Raw genomic sequence first — 11388 nt, 5'->3', positions numbered from 1 at the left:
AGCTCTGGCCATCAGGGAAATGTGAATTCAAACAACACTGAGTACCTTACTCCAGAAAGATTGGCTACCATTAAAAAACAAATAGCACCTGCCTTGCAAGTGCAAGGACCCGAATTCAATCTCCAGTACCCCCAAAAACAACAAAAACAACAACAAAAAAACCAAATAGCACAGGATTGCTGATAAGACTGCAGGGAAACATTAAAAAAAAAAAAAAAAAAAGACTTCAGGGGAAAAGGAACCCTTCTGTATTGTAAGTGGAAATGCTTCAAAAAACTAAACCTAGACATGCCTTTCGATGCAGCTGTTTCCTTTATTGGTATCTTCTCGGAACTGAGTTAAGGACGTTGCATTACGGCGATACATGCAGACCCGTGTTTACAGCAGCCCAATTCATGGTAACTAAATCTTGGAGGGAGCCTGTATGTTCATCACCAGATGCGTGGGTCAGACAACGCAGTATTTACACACAGTGGAGCAGTGCTGTGCCTTAAAGAAGGGCAAACTTGAACCCTTTGGAGGAGAACGGATGCATCCCGAGACCATATGTTAAGCAAAATAAATTAGACACAGAAGCATAAGTTACTGCATAGCTTCTGTGATATGAGAAATTTAAAGTATAAACAATTTTTAAAAAATAGCTGGGCAATAGGAAACAGGGAGACGGGTCTTTGGGGGATGGCGAGGGGATCCAGAGACAGAGGAAGGGTTAGGGAGGGAAGGGAAGGAGAAGAAACCAAAGTTAAGCTGTGTCAGTCACGTGTACCTTCCCCGAGAGGATGTAAGCATTGTGTACTGCAAACATGTTAATAATGGGTTGAAGACAGAAAGAAAGAGAAAGAGAAAGAGAAAGAATGTGTGTTCCTGGCACTCAGTGCCCCAGGTATGCAGTGGGGCTGGGGCAGGGTCTCCAGGCCCCCTTCCGGTCTCGGCTTTGACAAGGCTCCTGCAGCCCCAGCGCTTCCAGCCTCTAAGCTGTCAGTCTCCCTCCCGGGCTGGGCCTGGCCCTGCGGACAGAGTGTGCCTCCAGAACCAGCGCCTCACTCCTTAGGCATGCAATTAGCAGCCCCAGAACAATGCCCTTGTGTTAATCACTGCCTGGCAGGTAATTTGTTGCCTCTTTCACTGGAGCAACAAGCTCCAGCTTGGGAGCAGGGGAGGAGCTCTTGTCTCTCCCGGGGCGTTCTGAAACGCCTGCCCAGCTGGGGCTACAGGGGCCGAGGGAGCCGGGAGAGACGCCTGAGGTGACCTGGTGAGATCCTGAAAGACTTCCTGGAGCAGGTGTCTGCTGGCGAGACCAGAAGGGCTGGAATCAGGCCAGCTGCTGGGGCGCAGAGGTGTTCAGCACGGATCCCATCCCTGCCCTCGTGGGACCCAGAGTCTGTTGGAGACCAATAAATGGAGAAGCCACTGCACCCTGGGAGAGCCACGGGTGGCAGTAGACTTCCCGGCAGTGACGTGTCCACCGAGCACTGAGAAGTGAGCAGGAGTAGTGAAGGGACACAGCAGAAGGGAGGGACGGCACCGAGAAGAGAGGCCGAGGAGTAGGTGGGGATCCCGGCCCCCATCGGAAGGGTGACGTGTGGCAGGTTTGCTTTTCTGTGGGCGGCTGCAACACCATCTCCCCTCCGACTTGCTCTCCCTTCAGGGTGGCCTGGATCTATCCCCATCTGGTGCTGGGGCCTGTGTCCCCTGCCCTTGAATCAGCTGGAGCTTTGTCTGCATTTGATGCTGAGAGAGGGACACAGAGATGACAGAGATGTTTTGGGGCCTCCAAGCTCAGCGCAGAAGAATGACTTTCCTCCCGTCTCGTCAACTTGACATGGGCACCTTGGAACCTGCCCGCCATGCTGTCAGGAAGCCCAGATTCGCCTAAGAGTGACCTCAGTGTGTTCATCCATCAGCCCCGCTGGGACCTGCTGAGGGCCACATGGGAGCCAAGGCTTCTCCAGGATACTTGGGCTCTGGCTTCCCCGGTCACCAGTGTGCCCTGTCTGAGCTCCTGACCCCAGGCTGGGCACGGTCCAGTGGCTGTTTTATGCCACTGAGTTGGGGACGGTCCGGTAACCAGCAATGTATCCGCAGGGACAGCACAGAGGGAGGGGAGGAGTGCTTCAGGAAGAGGGTAGGAGGAGCCAAGACTGCAGCTCGTGTGTGTGTGTGTGTGTGTGTGTGTGTGTGTGTGTGTGTGTGTGTGTGTATGTGTGTGTGTGAAACACACCAATTTCAGAACCACAGCATCTCAGGGACAAAAGGGAGCCTCCAGCCCATTCATCCAGCAGTCCAGAGATCCTTGCTACATTGTTCAAAATAGTCTGGCAACAGAACTTTCAGGTCACACCTCCGGGCTGCCCTGGCCTTTGACCCACAGCTTCCAGCGTCCAGTGGGAATCTGCTCCTGGAAGCATCCCCAGGGGAGATATTTTCTGGCCTCCGAGTCCCATGGATCCTTCTGTCCCATTCCGTCCTGCAAGCCTCCATGGCCTCTCTCCCAGTGCCGTGGGCTTGGAGCTGCACTCAAGTTGGTGGTGGATCCCAGCTCTATCACTTGTGGCCGCAGGTGCCCTTGTGAGAGGGAGGGCGGGGACAACCATGCCCACCTTGCCCTAGCTGAGGACGAGACGCGTTAACACAGGCAGCCTTGAACACGAGGTCCGCTCACACGGCGGCGTGGTCCTCCCCGCTCGTGCCTTTCCTGGAGGTCGTGAGTCAGGGAGACCAGGGGCCGGGATGCTTTACTCGCTCTAAACTGCCAGAGCCACACGTGGGCACTATCCTATTATTAATTTGAAACAACTCAGTACCGGCCTCAACTGATCCGGGGACCAGTCAGTGACTAAGGGGACGAGGGCCAGCCTTCGGGGACACTGTGAGGGCATCGTTCCCTAGAGTCAAAGGCGGCTCTGCCATTCTGTCTCCCCCAGCCCGGCTCCTGGCCAAGTGGCCCACAGCAGCAACGACCCCCAACAGGTTCCCCTCAGGTTGAGGCCATGACAAGTGGCAGGGGCTACCTGACAGGGCTGAGGGTGCTGAGGGGCTGGGGAGAGGATGGGATCTGCGAAGTCCCCTCGATCTCCTCTGTAACAAGGCCTCAGTTGATACTCGATGTTGGGTTCCTTGGACATTACCTGCTCGGGGCAGAATCGTGTGCCAAGCACTGCTTAGGGCTCCACGCTCTCTCAGGTGACCCGCCCCTGCCAGACACAGAGGGGAAATGGAGGGTCGTGGGGCCCCTCAGAGAGGGGACAGGATCAGGGCCATCACCCCCAGTTCAGCCACAGCATCTTCCTCTTGAGTCTAATTTACATCTCAGAGTTGATGTAGTACCTCAAGCCTGAGAGAGGGCAAAACTGCCCATGTCACATAGCCAGGCAGTGGCAGACATGGAACCAAGGCTTGGTGGAATGAACGTTTATTTACTCTTTGTCTTCCCAGAGCACCAACCTGTTCTTTCCAGGGTCTCCATTCCCAGGTGGTGGGAGCAGGTAGAGCATGTGATCTAAACTCAGCCAATCAGTGTACACCATTCATCCAGACACAGGGATTGGCTCAACAGTGGCCATGTGACCAACGTGGGACTAATCCCAGTGAGGTTAGGACCTGGGCTGGGCATGCTGGGACAAAGCTGCTTTTCTTTTTTGCTGGAGGCGGAAGGGGTACTTATAGCCCCAGGAGCTACCTCGGTGTCCTGATGGGGAAGGCACCTCTCTGTTGCAGTTTCAGGAAGGTGGAGACAAATGTGGACGGTTGGTGATTTGTAACAACTGAATCCAGCTCAAGCCAAAACTGCTTATGGACTTTTTAAATAGAAAAATCTCTTTGTTACTGGGGTTAGTTTGAATCAGGTTTTTAGTTTATTGGAGTGGAATGCACCCTCCTGCTGACTAACAGGTCCAACCCCCAGACCTGGCTATTGCTGACTGGGTACTTCCAGGTTCTCAGTCCTTTGACCTTTGAGTCCCTCTCCCTCTTCTTTAATCCCCCACCCTCTAGAGATGCCATCACTGGGACCCCGTGGCCTGGCCTTGCAACTGCCTTTGACATTGGGGCCACCCACCACCCCAGAGTCATGAGCCCCAGGCTCCACAGCCCCTGAGTCACTCACCTTCAGAAGCTTCTGCACCTGTGCAACAAGGAAGATGCCTTTTGCACCAAATTCCCCTTAGCTCTGGCTTGGGCGGCATAGAGAAAGCTCAGAAGGGGCTGCCCCCTAGTTGGTCAGGACCCAGCTGTGCTGCAGGATTTGGAAGTCACCCAGGGGCTCTTATCACATCTCCTCTTGCTTCAGTCAAGCGCGGCAGCAAGGATTTACTGCATTCCTCTCGTAGTGTCAAACTTTCAGGAAGCCCTTCACTTATGCTTTGTGGCCACCCCGGGCTACCATTGTGGACCTGGGGTTTGAGTCCCAGATGTGCCGCACAATAGCTGTGCGACCTTGGCTAAGTTACTTCGCAGTATTTCAACTCTGTCCCCTATAAAGTGGAACACTGAGGCCGGGGATTTAGCTCAGTGGTTCCGCCGTCTGCCTCGCAAGCACAAGGACCCGAGTTCGATCCCCGGCACAAAAAACAAAACAAAACAAAAAATAAATAAATTGGAAAACTGAATGGTAGACTTTCTCCCCCCCTTGTGGTACTGAGGAATAAACTGAGGGCATTCACAGTGAGATACATTTCCAGCCCTATTTTTATTTTTTGTTTTGAGACAGGGTGTCATGAAGACAATGAGATGCCTAGCCTGAACTCAAACTTGGGATCCTTTACAGAGCGCTGGAATTACAAGCATGTGCCGCTACAACAGACCCCAGACTGAGGAGTTAATACACACGGAAGGCCGGGAACTGCACACCTGACCCCGAGTAAGTGCATTATAATGTTAACTCTTATTGTTTCCAACTTACAGGTGAGGAAACTGAGACTCACAAAGCATGAACAAGCTGCCTAGAACCCACAGCTAAGTAAGCCAGGTACGTTGGATTCTGGAATCAGTGACACATTGTATTACCATTTGAAGTGATTTCCCACACGTGCCGCCTGGCTGGGGCCAGACAGGGCCCAGGTATGACAGGAGTCAGACAGACGAGGGAATCCAGTTGTGAAATTTTAGGGGAAGCTCTAGAGATTGTCCAGTTTCTCTGTCTATCTAGAGATTGTCCAGAGGCTCTATGCTGTCCAGTTTGGTGGCCCCTGACCGCAGATGGCTTTTGAGCTGGGGATGTGTCACGAATCTAAACAGATTGTGGTGTCGAAGACGCTCTGATGTTCAGAGACTTGGTATGAAAAAAGAATGTAGATCTCAATAATATTTATACGCTGGTTAACACTGATAATATTCTGGACGTCTGGGTTAAACACTGTATCGTTAAAATCAACTACACTTGTTTTTGCCTTTGTATGTGGCTGCTAGGAGATGTACGACCTGCTTCGTATTTCTGTTGCACACGCTCACTTAAGCCATTGTTCCATTTTATGAATGAGACGTCAGGGGGAATGGGATGGGCCCCCAGAGTCCTCCCGGGGGCTCCCCCAGGCTGTCTGCGGCTGCGGGACATGAGGGGACTTGGCACGTGGAGTAGGAGGTGTGTGTCAGAGAGCTCCAGGCCTCGGTGGCTCTGTCCTGGCTCCTGCTGGGGGCTCCTCCCTCACACCTCCTCACTCTCACCCACACGGTCCTCTGCCCAGATCCAGCATCGGAGTGACCCGGGGATTTCTGAGGCCACCTGATACTGCAAGTCACTGCTCCACTTAAGGGAATCCCCGCCAGACACTAGACAGAAAGCCCAGTCCTGCTCGCAGAGACCTCTCGGCACTCGGGTGCCATCTTCCCTGTCACTTGGCACACGCCTGGCTCCAGCGCGCTCTTATTCGAGTCTTCCCGGTGTCTTAACCCTCGTCCATCCCACTGCTGCGTGGGCCTCCTTCTGGTTGGCTGGCTCCCCAGGGTTTTCTCAAGAACTGGCTGGGTGTGGAGGTTGTTTACCAACAACACGGAACCTTCTGGAAGGAGCTGCAGCTCACCGGTCTGGAGGAGTGATTGAGTAGGGCCGCCCTCACCCCGGGGTCTCCAGAGCCCTGGCTTCCAGGTGCTCCATCCAGTCCCCGGGGAGAGAGGAGCCGCTTTCTAAGAGCACCTTGGAGATGACGGTGGAGGCCGTTCTTTAAAATGCTTTCTGTGCCTCGTTTCTGCCCGTGAGATGCACGATCCTCGGCGTGTGGGGCTGTTTGTGAGTGGGGAACGGCGGCAGGAAAGCTCCTGGGCCAGGACGGGCACCGGGAAGGGCAGCTGCCGTTACTGCTGCACGGATGCATCCATGGAGGGGGGACAGCCCCTCTGAGGAATGACAGGGCGACACCTTCTTCTGCCCAGCAGGACCTCAGGGTCACTGTAGACCTTCAGACCTTTGCCCCGAGCGTTGGTCACTTGTGCAGCCCCTCATATGTGGTGCCTCTTGTCGGAGGATGACTTGGGTCCCCAGGAGTGAGGACTAATACGTTTGTCTGAGGGGGGGGACACTTGGGGGAAAAATGCAGATGCTGAGGAGTTGGTGGGAGACTGGGGGAGGTCTCTGTGGATGCCTGAAGATGACCCCTGGATAGGGCCACTGGCCGTGGGCCGAGCCCCCTCTCTGCCACAACCAGCCTGAGGCGCTAAGTCCCCCTCTACCGCGTGGGCTGCACGGGCTTGGTTGTACCTGTTCCTTCTCTGAGCCTCAGTTTCCCCATCTGCAATACTGTAATTGCATTCCGTCTCACTGGGCCAAGAGTGAAAGACTTCAAAGAAACAGTACACATGGAGTTTCAAAAACCATTGCTGGCACCAACCCAAAGCGTTTGAGTCTCCCTCCCAACACATGTCCTCTGCCTGCACACTACCTAAAAACCAGCGTTTTGGGAAACATCTGCCTTTGTGGTAGTGAGTTCCCCGTCTACTGTAAGTATTCAGGAAAAAGCTGAAAAAAACCCAACAGATTATGAAGCCGATTTCAGGCATGGATAGGTGCTTTATGCATGTCTGTTGAGTGAATAAATAACCATGGTTTCTGTACACAGGAGGTCGTTCTAGAACATGGCTGAAACTTGGCAAAACATTAGAATCATCCGGGAAGTAAAAACTATAGCTGCCTGCCTCCCACTCCCTGGAATCCAATTTAGGCAGTGTGAAGGCAACCAGAACATGGAATTTTTTTTTTTTTCCCGAGACAGGGTTTCACTATGTAGTCCAGGGTATCGCTGAACTCATGGTGATACTCCTGCCTCAGCCTCCCAAGTGCTGAGATTACAGGTGTGCGTCACCACCCAGCTTGAACACTGATATATATATTTTTTTGTTTTTGCTTTTGGTCCAGGGATCGAACTCAGGACCTTGCGCTTGTGAGGCAGGCAGTGGCACCACTGAGCTAAATATCTGGCCCAACACTGATATTTTTAAAGTTTGCCGGGTACTCGCTGTTGGCCGAGTTTGAGAACCCAGAGCACTAGATTTTTTTCTAACTTTGAGATAAGATCTTGTTACAGTGCAACGTGGTGACTGTAGTCAATAACAGTGTATCTTGGATACACTAAGAGATATACACACACAAAATAAATCTGCAGGATAATACACAGGGGAATTACCTCGATTTAACCACCCTGTGTATACCCCCTGTGTATGCGTAGACCCAAACATCGTACTGTACACCATAAAAACAGACCTTGTGAAGTTGTCTACACTTCAGCGTGCAGTTGCACGGAAGTCCCTCACACACTAAATGGCAGTTAATAAATGGCTAAATAGCGTGGCCTCAGATGTCAGGTTCAGAGAGGGTTTTCTCTGTACCAGGCAGTGTTCAGGAGTGTCAGCCCGGCCGTGACACCTCAGGCGGATGATCTGTCAGTACCCACATTAAGTGGGGCAAGAGGGTGCCTCAGGCACACCCTGGGTCCAGAACTTTTGGGACCACAGCATGAAGGCAGGAGCCTCCAATGTGATGGAGGTGGTCTGGCCCCCTGGTGCGTGGAGCTCCTGGTCAGATGGGGAGGCAACTTCCTCAGCAGGGTGACTATCTCTGCGTGCAAGCTCCCCGCCTCACCCAGTGTTTCCAGCTCACGGCGAGCTTTTGTACCCCCATGGGCATTGGGGAATTGGTCTAAAGAGGGGAGGTGTGGCCTAGCATGCACAAACTCACTTGGGCCCGTCTCGCGGAACTGTCTGGAGAAGCCCTCTCCCTGGGGTTTTGCGGGGAGATGGAAGAGGCGCCACTACAGAGCCTCTTCAGGGAGGCCTTCCTCTGACCCTTCCGGGGCCCCCACCCTCCAGTGCCTGGGTGGGGACAGGGAAGCTTGGTCCCCGTTCCCTGGGGACCTCCTGGGCTACTGTGAGGGTCTACAGGGCCTTTAGCGCGCCGTCATAGTCACGGCTTGAGCTGTCCGTCTCTTCTCTACAGTGAGCACGCCTGGGTGGGCTGACTCTGTTTTACTCTTCCGTGGCTCCCCAGAAGGTGTCTTGACTGACTGTCACACCACCCAAGTGAGTGGCAGGGGAGGAGGTGCCGCATAACACACGCGTGAAGCCGCGTGCTCGTTCCCCCAGACAGCCTGGAAGCTCTCCTGCCCGCCTTCCGCAGTCCCCACGCCCCCAGGAGGACAGCAGGCCCTGGTCCAGGTGTGGCCTGCCATCAGCCTTGTGACAGTGCCTGGAGACTAGGGGGAGCCCTGAAGCCTGCAAGAGCTCAGTGGGAGTCTTGTGGGGCAGAGGATGGCGTTTCCGGGGTGTCCTCTCCTCTCCCCTCTGCAGAAAGCCACACCTGGCCAGAGCTGGGAGGAAACGCACCCGGGTAGAACCGCAGTTACCTCGGAAAAGGGGGAGGAAGTGGCATGTTTTTGCTTCGTTACTCTTTCCCAAATTCCCAGGCATGACCTTGGCAGTGAAGCAAACCGGAGCACTTGGAGTCCTGCGCACTCTCCTGTGATGCCCCTCGAGGCCCTGCCCATTCTGTCTGGCTTAGCTTAGTGTCTTGAGACTCCGTGGACCTTGTTCCGGGCCCTGCCAGCAAGCAGCCTCTGCTTTCCTGTTGGTTTGAGCGTTGCTGGGGGGTCAGGGTGCAAGCGCAATGCCTGTTGCTTCCCCTGGGTGCTAACACAGAAGTTACGCGGTGTCACTGTCTGACTCTGTCCCCAGAGTTCTGCGTGGTGCCAATCGCTGAAATCCCAGACTGGCAGAGGGCGGAAGCTGCCGCTCACCTGCAGCCTGCAGGCCTCTCACCACTGCCGGAAGGACTCTGAGCTCGTGTCTCCACTGGGTGCCAATTCTTTCTTTGCTTCATGAGTCCATTCGTTCCTTTCTCCATCCGTGTGCCTGACCTCTGCTGTGCCCCTCAGGCCGACGGTAACAGCCCAATGCAGCCATTGCCATCTCCTGCCTGGCCCTCTCCCTGCTTTTCCAGTTTACTTTGTGGCCTTCCCAGAGTGCTGCCCTCCCCAGAAGATTTGGTCCACACCTCTTCCACTGTGACTGGGGCCGAACATTAAATCAGAAAGGCTGTAGCCGGGCTCATGCCTGTCATCCCAGCACTCGGGAGGCTGAGGCAGGAGGATCGCTGTGAGTTCGAGACCAGCCTGGGCTACATAGTGAGTTTCAGGTCAGTCTCAACTACAAGTGAGACCCTGTCTCAAAAAAAAAGGCTCTGGGCTGAAGGGACACATCACCTGGCCCAGGAGGAAGATGGGGAACAGGTTATCCTGGTAAAATGTGCAGCACCTCTTTAAGGAAGAGAGCAAGAACACGGACGGGGTTGTCCTAGCCTTGGGGCCACAGGGCAGGCGCCCAGAGAAGAGATGCCTGCTGGAGTCTTCACTGGAGTGAGGGAAGGAAATCAGGCTGGGTGGGGTCATCACAACTGTCTTTGAGCGGTGTCCATCCTGTCTGTCCATTCTTCCTTCTGCAGCCACTGAACCAGGCCACCAGACGTGGACAGAGGCACAGGGAGCTGTCTACAGCAAGTGGATGCTGTGCTGAAACGCGCAAGCTAAAGCCAGATTTCGGGGTCATCTGCGGCCTCAGTTATCCTGGCTTTCTTTTATCTCTCCCATCTCGCTCTGGCTTTGTAGCGGGAGTTAACTCGAGTATCCACCACGCTGCACTTGGCGGGGCCTTGGCCGCGGAGAGATGGCCCCGCCGTCCTTGCCTCCTTCTTTTCCCTCCCTGGACTCCCTCTGGCTGCCCGGTCAAGGTAGAGGAGCCAGCTCACCCAGGATGGGTGTGAGAGACAAGACAGCCGTCTCCAGAGGCCGCCTCTCAGGGCGGTTTGTTTGGTTTTGAGAGTAAATAAATAGCAACCGATTCTTTCACCCTATGGCAGGCTCCCACAAGGTGTTGACAAAGTGTTCTGTGCAGACAGGTGGAGCTCAAAGCTGGGATGGGATCTGAACAGCACAAAGGAGAGGAAAGACCCCGGTGGCTGAGGGGTGGGGCTCCGGAAGGCGTGGTGAGGCTCCTGACTCCTGGTGACCACCCACTTCGCAAACTAGTGTTTCGCTGGCTCTGGGCTTGAGTTGAGAGGATTTGGGATCTGTGGGGCGTCCTGAGTCCTGTTTAGGGCCGCGGTGATCAGGTATCAGATATTGAGGTGTCAGGTGACCTGATTGGGTATTGAGGCAGCTGGAGGCCAAGGCAGACCCGGGACCTGGCCATACCGGGGCGGCTCCAGCTGTGCTGGGCCCTGGTGACCCAGGAGACAGCTCTGCCAGGGGTGTCTGAAAGCACGGCGGGCCGCAGACTCAGCCAGCCGGCCAGAGGCAAAACGAAAACCTCGGCCTTGTTTGAAAGTTAGTAAGAATTTCAGGCTTGCTCTTTTCTCTTCCCTGCACTATGAAGCCCACTTCCAATCTGCCGGTGTCTCCCTTTCCCCTCCCGCTGCCTGGTCACAAGCAGACACGCACTTGTCTACAGTAGAGAAAGGCTTCTGCACTCCATTTTATCTGATGGGTAATTGAGTTTTCACTTTATTTTGCTCCATTTCATGATAACTTATTCTTCTCAGATTACTTGAAAGTATAATTTTGTTGATTTTGTAGAAATAGCAACAAGTATCCCCTTGCCCAGCGCACATATATATTTAAACAGTTCTGAAAATAAAATGCATATTACAATTTGGAGGGTCATGATCTATTTTACAGCTTTTTTTTTTATGGAACATAATTTAAATTTACACAGCATAAGGCTGGGGATTTAGGTCAGTGGTTCTGCCGCCTGCCTCTCAAGTGTAAGGTCTCAAGTTCAAGCAACAGTACCCCCCACAAAAAAAAATACATATATAAAACAACAACAAAAATAATAATGATTCAAAATTTAAAAATAAAAACTATATTTACACAGCATCTTTAGCAACACATTTTTTCAGAATCTATATGA

At 53.5% G+C, this 11388-nt stretch overlaps 1 long non-coding RNA gene across 1 annotated transcript; it reads left to right on the top strand.

The window, feature by feature from the left end:
• Nucleotides 1-3615: 3615 nt before the first annotated feature.
• On the top strand, nucleotides 3616-11174 carry LOC104855379. The gene is made up of 3 exons (XR_778393.2): nucleotides 3616-3746; nucleotides 4709-4858; nucleotides 9923-11174. It is a non-coding gene; the product is annotated as an uncharacterized LOC104855379 (long non-coding RNA).
• The last annotated feature ends 214 nt before the right edge of the window (nucleotides 11175-11388 follow it).

Source organism: Fukomys damarensis, unplaced genomic scaffold, assembly GCF_012274545.1.
Source record: "Fukomys damarensis isolate Sample0158 unplaced genomic scaffold, DMR_v1.0_HiC HiC_scaffold_23, whole genome shotgun sequence".
NCBI classification, from domain to species: Eukaryota; Metazoa; Chordata; class Mammalia; order Rodentia; family Bathyergidae; genus Fukomys; species Fukomys damarensis.
The sequence above is the reverse complement of the archived record's forward strand: the minus strand, read 5'-3'. Positions and strand labels throughout refer to the sequence as shown.